This window comes from Gigantopelta aegis, chromosome 5, assembly GCF_016097555.1.
Source record: "Gigantopelta aegis isolate Gae_Host chromosome 5, Gae_host_genome, whole genome shotgun sequence".
In the NCBI taxonomy this organism is placed as follows: Eukaryota; Metazoa; Mollusca; class Gastropoda; order Neomphalida; family Peltospiridae; genus Gigantopelta; species Gigantopelta aegis.
Genome location: NC_054703.1, coordinates 4,692,026 through 4,700,416, shown reverse-complemented (window position 1 = coordinate 4,700,416; position 8,391 = coordinate 4,692,026). Strand labels below are relative to the sequence as shown.

General features: G+C 38.1%; 1 long non-coding RNA gene across 1 annotated transcript; it reads left to right on the top strand.

The window, feature by feature from the left end:
- The first annotated feature begins 23 nt into the window (after positions 1 to 23).
- On the top strand, positions 24 to 2,296 carry LOC121373227. Its single transcript, XR_005958045.1, has 3 exons — positions 24 to 59; positions 1,545 to 1,547; positions 2,016 to 2,296. It is a non-coding gene; the product is annotated as an uncharacterized LOC121373227 (long non-coding RNA).
- The last annotated feature ends 6,095 nt before the right edge of the window (positions 2,297 to 8,391 follow it).

Here is an 8,391-nt window from a genome sequence, read left to right as displayed (position 1 = left end):
TTTAATTACTTGTATTTCTGACGTAACATTTTTATCTTATAATATGGGACATTAATTACGTTGCACCGGTAGTTCGAAATAACTTAGCACCGGTGGGACCGCCATATTGGTAATGTGGTATTATGGGTTGAATGTTTATTTCTTTCCATTATGTAAGTTTACAGTTAATTAAAGCCTACATTGGATACAACAATTTAATTAACTGTTTATCATGGACACTCTCTTGAAACCTGCTCGTCTCGACTTAGACCCAAATTCTCCCACCGCTGCAAAAGAATGGAAACACTGGCATCGGACATTCACAAATTTCATCGACGAATGTGGTGATCATGCTCCTAAACAAGTACAGAACTCTGATCAATTACGTGAGTCATAATGTTTATGAATACATTGAAGACTGCAATGATTATGATACTGCTATTACAACACTGACGAATTGTATATTAAGCCACCAAATGAAATATTCGCTCGCCATTTGCTTGCAACCAGACAACAACAGTCTAGTGAAACCCTGAGTGAATTCCTACAAGAATTAAGAAAGCTCAGTAGGGATTGTAATCTCAAACCTGTCAATGCAGAGCAATATCGTGAAGAACTAATTCGAGATGCTTTTATTAACGGGATTTCCTCTCCACTAATTCGTCAACGACTTCTGGAAAAACAAGCAACTAGATCTTAGTACAGCTTTTGATCAAGCAAATGCTCTAGACCTGGCACAGAAAAATTCCGAATCATATACGTCATCAGGGAGATGTTCAGCTGCAAGTATCGACACTTCTTCGACCGATGAAGTACCCGTTCCACGTGAACATCCTCTAGCTACAACATATCCAACAGGAAAGAAATGCTTTTTCTGTGGAGGAGCCACTCATAATAGGAGGGCATGCCCAGCTCGGGATGTGTGTTGTAATAAATGTGGCATTAAAGGTCATTTCGCAAAAGTATGTCAGTCCAGATCTAACAAAAGTAATAACAGTACTTCAGCTGCAATATTTTCACCAACAATCTGTTCAATTACTGCCGCTTGTCCCCAGAGTCTGTCTCAAGCTTCTTTGTGTGTTTCTATCTGTGGACATAATCTAACAGCTCTAATTGACTCTGGTAGCTCAGATAGTTTCGTAAGTGAACACGTCGCCAAAAACCTGAAGCTTAAAATCTCTCCTTCATCTCAAGATATATCTATGGCCATGACGACTCTAAAGACCCATGTTCTTGGGCACTGTTTGGTGGACTTAAACATAAATGGTCATGTTTATACATCCACTCGACTGGGTGTTCTTAAGAATCTTTGCAGTGACCTCATTCTTGGACAAGATTTCCAGAAGCAACACAAGTGTGTTATCATTGAATTTGATGGCAGTAATCCTGATTTGGTAATCCCTAGGACAAAAATCAGTATCGGCACTTTCAGTAGCTTCACTGGGTGAATCATCATTGTTTGCAAATCTTCTTCCTGAGTTTAAACCTATTGCAACAAAGTCCCGGCGTTTCAGCAAGGATGACAAGAACTTTATAGAACAAGAAAATCATTCGTCTTCTCGCAGATGGTATTATTGAGCCCAGTACATCACCTTGGCGTGCACAAGTTGTAGTTGTCAAGGATCCTTTACAACGACACAAGAAACGACTGTGTGTGGACTATTCCCAGACCATAAATCAGTATACAGAGCTTGATGCGTATCCACTGCCTAGAATTGATGAGATGGTCAATAACCTCGCACACTACAAAGTGTTTTCAACATTTGATCTTAAAAGTGCATATCATCAAGTTCCAATACAAGAACTGATAGGAAGTTCACAGGATTTGAGGCAAATGGTAGACTCTACCAATTCTGCCGAATTCCGTTTGGTCTTACAAATGGTGTGGCCGTTTTTCAGAGAGCCATGGACAGGATGGTTGAAGAGGAGGCACTCAGAGACACATTCCCGTATCTAGATAATATCACAGTTGCAGGCCGTGATCAGCAGGAACATGATGCAAATGTTAGTAAGTTTCTTGAAGCTGTAGAGCAAAGAAATTTAACTCTTAACAAAAACAAATCTGTGGAAAACAAGACATCCATCAATATTCTTGGGTATCATGTTGGTAATGGCGTCATCAAACCAGATGAAGAAAGACTTAAACCTCTACAGGAATTTCCTCCTCCCACCAATGTGCGTTCTCTAAGAAGAGTTGTTGGTATGTTCGCTTACTATGCCAAATGGATACCGAACTTTTCTGACAAAATACAGCCACTTGTGAGTGCTAATGCCTTCCCATTAAGTAAGACTGCCCTTGAAGCTTTTGATCTGCTAAAAAAGGAGCTTGAAAGGAGCAGCACTACAATCCATAGATGAAAGTCGTCCTTTTGTGGTTGAGTGTGACGCTTCTGAAGTTGCCATATCTGCGACATTAAACCAAGGTGGTCGGCCAGTTGCATTCATGTCAAGAACACTGCAGGGTAGCGAACTACATTACCCACCTTTAGAGAAAGAGGCGACAGCTATCATTGAAGCTGTGCGCAAGTGGCGCCATTTTCTGGCTGGTCGCCATTTCACACTGGTAACAGATCAGCGCTCTGTAGCTTTCATGCTGGACAACAGGAAACGTTCAAAAATCAAGAATAACAAGATACAAGACTGGAGAATTGAACTAGCTTCATTTTGCTACACTGTGAAGTATAGGCCTGGAAAGGACAACGTGGCACCAGACAGTTTTACTCGTGCATTTCTTTCTTCAGTATCAACATCTAGCCTAGATGATATCCATAAAGCCTTGTGCCATCCAGGTGTGACTCGAATGTTGCACTTTGTAAGATCAAAGAACTTACCTTTTTCTACTGAGGAGGTGAAGAGAACATGCTCTACTTGCAAAATTTGTGCTGAACTGAAACCTCAGTTCTATCATCCAATACCTGGTACATTGGTCAAAGCAACACAGCCCATGGAACGACTAAGTATTGATTTCAAGGGGCCATTGCTTTCGGCATCACGCAACGTGTACATACTGACTGTAATAGATGAGTATTCACGTTTTCCATTTGCATTTCCCTGCCCAAACATGCACTCGTCTACTGTAATCAAATGCCTCGACCAGTTATTCACTTTGTGTGGATTGCCTAGCTACATCCATTCTGATCGTGGATCATCCTTTCTGTCGGAAGAGATTAAGAACTACTTATCACAACGAGGGATAGCGACAAGCAAAACTACTCCATATCATCCGATTGGGAATGGACAGGTTGAAAGGTATAATGGTATCATTTGGAAGGCTGTCCGTCTTGCACTAAAATCCTCGAGTCTGCCAGATTCACAGTGGGAAACATGTGCTTCCAGATGTGCTACATTCAATCAGATCGCTTCTCTCAACATCCACAAATACAACTCCTCATGAGAGATTCTTTGGCTTTCAACGGAGATCATCTTTTGGTACTTCAATCCCAACGTGGCTGACAACCCCAGGTCCAGTCCTACTTCGTAGATTTGTCCGATCAAGCAAGAATGATCCGCTGGTTGACCAAGTCGAGTTGAAAGAGGTTAACCCAACTTATGCCCATGTGCGGTATAAGGATGGTCGTGAATCAACTGTTTCTCTCAGAGACTTGGCTCCTTATCCAAACAATACCTTAGATGCTCAGTGTGCGTCACGGGACAGTATATCCGATGTTACTGATGATCATCAGGATAGTCATGCTACTGATGTGAGTGAATCCATTACTCCACTCACTACTGACATGAGTGATTCCACTGTTCCACACACCAATGTGTTTGACCAAGAACTAATCCCTACTAGAGATGCGCCTGTGATTCGACGTTCCACTCGTGAGATAAAGAAACCTTCTCGGTATGGTTGGTGATAAGTGATTTACCCGTATCCTTAAGACAGTGAACTTTCTTCTAGGAGGGAAGAATGACGTAACATTTTTATCTTATAATATGGGACATTAATTACGTTGCACCGGTAGTTCGAAATAACTTAGCACCGGTGGGACCGCCATATTGGTAATGTGGTATTATGGGTTGAATGTTTATTTCTTTCCATTATGTAAGTTTACAGTTAATTAAAGCCTACATTGGATACAACAATTTCTTATTGTTATTGTTAAAGTTCAATGTTTATGATGAATATGTTATTGGTTATAAAACATAATAATTAGTCCCCTACCGGTTTAACCGGGTGGGACTACAGGTTTCATCTCCGTCCTTCTGTCTGTCTGTCCGTCTGTCTATCCGTCCTGTCTGTCTGTCTGTCTGTCTGTCTGTCCGTCCTACATATAGTTTTCTGGAAGATTTTTTTTTTAGAAAGCCTTGAAATATTGACATGCAATTTTGTGTATCGCTTTATCATTTGTCCTTGAACATGAGATAACTGAACATTTGTTTTCCGGACTTTTTTTTTTTTTTTTTTTTTTTCAGGTCTTGAGTATAGCTTTATCACATACTGTTACAGATCAAGTTTGACTTTCATGGCAATTCACCCATTTTTGGCGGAGTCGTGGCCCTTGAACCTAGGAGATGTGAAAATATTTCGTTTTCCAGAATAACTTTTCACAAAGCCTTCAGATATTGAGCTCAAATTTTGTGTATAGCTTTGTCAGATCAAGTATGACCCTTGACCTTAGGAGATATAAAAATTTGCTTTTCAGACTTTTGTTTTGCAATACCTGAAGATAGTGATAGGAAATGTATTTTATCATGTTCTGTTACTGATCAATGTTAAATTTTATAGTGATTTACCCTCTTTTCACAGAAGTATGGCCCTTGAATTTAGGAGATAGAAAAAAAACCCATTTGAGTTCGGTAGGGGACGTGTTGCTTCAGCAGTACTCTTACAATGCTTGTTAAATACTGATATTGTGCTTGGGAATCATTTCATTACATTACTATTGTTATTATTCAATGTTTATGATGAATATGGTATTGGTAATAAAACACATTACATGTGGTATTGGTGTGAATTACTTCTTGAGAAGTTGATGGAGGAGGGGGAGGGACATAGCCCAGTGGTAAAGCGCTCGCTTGATGCCATATAACCATAAATAAAAATGTGTTGAGTGCGTCATTAAATATACAATTTCCTTCCTTCTTGAGAACTGTGTGTACAAATTCTTGGTTAACAATTGAATTGTAGCAAATCAGTTCCAAATTTGAACAAAATATATATTACTGGACGATACAGAAATAATACAGGGAGAGTGGCAGGGACGCCTTGACCTGACACGTGCACTGTATGCACGGTCTTTAGCTAAAATTCCCTGCCATGAATTGTGATTAAACATTGTAAACACATATATGAAATAATTCTAACATTTGGTAATTCTGATATAGTCTTAAAGAGGAAACCCGCTACATTTTTCCATTATTAGCAAGGGATCTTTTATATCAGACAGAACAGCTCATACCATGGCCTTTGGTATACCAGTCATGGTGCACTGGCTGCAATGTGAAACAGCTAATCTGCTTCACTAACCCTGCTGTCTTTTATTACATTATGTTCAGTGGGTTACGTTTTTCACTGGTACCAACCTCGCCAGACACAAACTCTGCTTCTGTGTGTGTGTGTGTGTGTTATTACATTCCATTTAATGTATTATGTTTTCGACTGGTACAATCCTCACCAGACGCAAACCATTTTATTACATTCTATTCAACGTGTTAAGCTCGTCAACAGACAACTCCATGATAGAGTGGGTTCAACAACATTGTGTTCCATGTTTCAGCATCCATCACTACATTTTATTACATTCTATTCAACGTGTTAAGCTCGTCAACAGACAACTCCATGATAGAGTGGGTTCAACAACATGGTGTTCCTTGTTTCAGCATCCATCACTACATTTTATTACTGCCTGATGATCAAAATATTTTTAATCCGAGTCTAGTACTGGTTCCATGGTGCTGAACACGTACACGTGATTTCAAGTCTTTGCCTTTGCATGAATTTTAAACAAATATAATGGCACCAACCCAATGAATTTGATGACACGGTGATTAGAATGGGCAGTCATCCACAAAATCTGTAACGTAGTATCTCCGCGGACATCGTCAGATTTAGGTTGTGGAGACTCAGTTTTCCAAATCTGTCCTAATGATCTTAGCAGCATAGTATACAATTTATACAGTTGAGATTCACTTTGACCAGAGATAAGGCCCATTGGGCTATTTCTCACTTCAGCCAGTGCACCCCAACTGGTTCATCAAACACTGTGGTATGTGCTATCCTGTCTATGGAATTGTGAAAATAAAAGATCCCTTGCTGCCAATTGAAAAGAGTAGCCCATGAAGTGGTGACAGCGGATTTCCTCCTTCAATATCTGTGTGCGTGTGTGTATATATCAGAGAGAGAGAGAGAGAGAGAGAGAGAGAGAGAGAGAGTGTGCCTACGTGTGTAGTATTTACATGTTGGTATTATTGCAGTTTTATAATTATGTGTCAAACACAAGACATTTTGTTTTCATAGAAATAACATTTTATTTCGTGTTAACAAAGCCAGTCATGCAAGTGTATACACACGATAACATGTTTACAATACAATGTCGATAACATGTTTACAATACAATGTCGATAACATGTTTACAATACAATGTCGTTAATTCACTTCAAACATTGGTGACTTTTCTAAATGGTGGGACATAACCCAGTGGTAAAGTGGTCGCTCTAGGATCAACCCATCGGTGGGTACAATGGGCTATTTCTCATTCCAGCCAGTATACCATGACTGGAGGCAGTGGTACAAGGTATGTGTTATCCTGTTTGTGGGATGGTACATATAAAAGATCCCTTGGTACTAACGGAAACTGTAGCGGGTTTCCTCTGTAAGTTTATATGTGAAAATTAACAAATATTTGACATCCATAGCCAATTATTAATATATCAAGTTGCTCTAGTGGTGTCGTTAAACAAAACTAACTGAAAACTATGTGTCAGAATTTCCAACTGTTTGACACCAGTAGCTGATTAATAAATCAATGTGCTCTAGTGGTGTCGTTAAACAAAACTAACAAATATTTTACATTCACTATCCAATGATTAATAAATCAATATGCTCTAGTGTTGTCAGTAAACAAAACTAATTTTATTATTTATTTCCTGTTAGTGTTGATGTGATCTCTAATTTGTCTCCATCAGTATATTTTACAGAAATAAAATCAAATGTGTTTTGTTTAACGACACCACTAGAACAAACTGATTTAGTAATCATCGGCTATTAAATGTCAAACATGTTGGTAATTTTGACATATAGTCTTAGAGAGGAACTCTGCTACATGTTTTCATTAATAGCAAAGAATCTTTTATATGCACCATCCCACAGACATGATAGCACATACCACAGCCTTTCATATACCAGTCGTGGTGCACTGGCTTGGACGAGAAATAGCTAATGGGCCACATTGTTTTGAGGGCCAAGAATCTCTAATTGGGTACTTTTGTCTATAGCTGCACACATGATAATACGTAACTTTCACACAAAGCATATGTGAGTATAATAGTCTGATGACCAAAGCAGGACTCAGCAAGTATTTTAGGGAGGGGTCCATGGACAAAAAGACCCACAAACCAACTCAATGAACACAGCACTTCAATGAAAATTACTAACTTTTTTTTTAAAGAGGGCAATTTATTTTTAGGGGGGACAGGTCCCCCTAGTCCCCTGCCTTGGATCCTCCCTTGATAATCAAGTTTAAGAAAAATAAAATGTGTCTTAACAAAAGATAAGTTGCACACATGATATTATAAGCACTACACAGAAATTTCAGTCCATGATAACAAAACAAAATCAAAAGATGTGAAAACTAATTAAAGTTGCATAATGTGAACTGATAACAGGTTTCATACAGTAACAGGTGATAACAAGAAACATGAGTTAAATATAGAAATTTGAACACACAACGTTTTCCTTGAAATGTGATTGAAGAAAAATGTGTCCGAATAGATTATATCTTATGACATCAAGGTAACACGTTTTAAATAGAAATTTGACAGCAAGATAACACTTTTTAAATAGAAATTTGATAAGATAACGAGTTTACACCGAAATTTGACAGCAAGATAACACTTTTTAAATAAAGATTTGATGTGATAATGATTTTACACATAACTTTGACAGGAAGATAATTTTATATAGAAATTTGTAAGCATAATGATTTTACACCAAACTTTAACAGGAAGATAACACTTTTTGTATAGAAATTTCACAAGATAACTTTTACACAGAATTTTGACAAAATGAAACAATTTTACACATCATTTTGACATGAGGATGACAATTATCACATAGAACTTTGACAAGAAAACAATTTCTACACAAACAACAAGATGATAACAATTTCTATACATAAAAATACATGATAAAACTTTCTGTATCAAAATGTAACGATAAGAGTTTGTATGTAGAAATTTAACATAAAACTT